Raw genomic sequence first — 888 nt, 5'->3', positions numbered from 1 at the left:
CCGCCGCGCTCGAGGTTCCCTCGAGCTTAGACTAATCGAAATCTGATCGTGGCGTGATTCGGCGGCGAGAAGATCGTACGAGAAGAAGAAACTCTGCTCTTCTCCCTTCTCGGCGAGGCGTCATTAGGCACAAGGCTAGCGTGAACGCGACTCGTTGCACAAAGGCCTGGCACCGATCGAAACCGTGGAGAGGGGCGGGGGAGGAGGGGGGAGGGAGAGGAGCCGAGCGTGGACCGCGTGTATTATCGTTAAAGGCTAGCCGATATCCGATAACAAGGAGGAGAAGGATGTCCCATTTTCCTTCGAGAGCCTCGGTCTCTTTCTTTCTTTCTTTCTTTCTTCGAGGAATGGCGAGGCCAACGCGTGGTGACGTCAACACCCGTTAACAAGAGGGAACGTTTCCCGACCTTTTGCCGCGTTTTCCGCGACGCGGTTTCTTAAAGGAGCACACCTGTTGCCGTGTGTATATGTGTGTGTGTATGTAACGCGTCTCTTTTTCTTAAAAGGACGCGTTTCTATCATCGATCAGAATCGCGGAGAGGAAATTTCGATCAAGTTAATTAACTCGATCTTTGCCAAGTATTTTTCGGTTATCCGGATTTAACCGAGGATTTTCACCATCGCTTTTTAAGAACAAACCGCGAAAATCCAGAGCGTCCAGAGCCTGGAACGAAGTTGTCCGTCCGTTGAGAGAGATACGGAGAACGATCCACCCACAACGAGAAAAGGGGAAGCGTAGGCTAGGACCTGGTAATAGTAGTAGTAGTAGTAGTAGTAATAGTAGGAGGCCAGGACTCGGTAGGAAATTGGAAAATTACGAGCGGTCTAGTACCTAGGAAATGAGAAGCGTTCGAGCTTCCTGGCACTTGGTCGAATTAGATATACTCG

At 50.6% G+C, this 888-nt stretch overlaps 1 protein-coding gene across 1 annotated transcript in view; it reads left to right on the top strand.

The window, feature by feature from the left end:
* Positions 1-888, top strand: part of LOC102678046 (general transcriptional corepressor trfA) — a 71,211-nt gene that overhangs the window by 32,975 nt on the left and 37,348 nt on the right. The window lies entirely within an intron of this gene.

The sequence above is a fragment of the Apis dorsata genome, unplaced genomic scaffold, assembly GCF_000469605.1.
Source record: "Apis dorsata unplaced genomic scaffold, Apis dorsata 1.3 scaffold_772, whole genome shotgun sequence".
NCBI classification, from domain to species: domain Eukaryota; kingdom Metazoa; phylum Arthropoda; class Insecta; order Hymenoptera; family Apidae; genus Apis; species Apis dorsata.
This window is presented reverse-complemented; position numbering and strand designations above follow the sequence as displayed.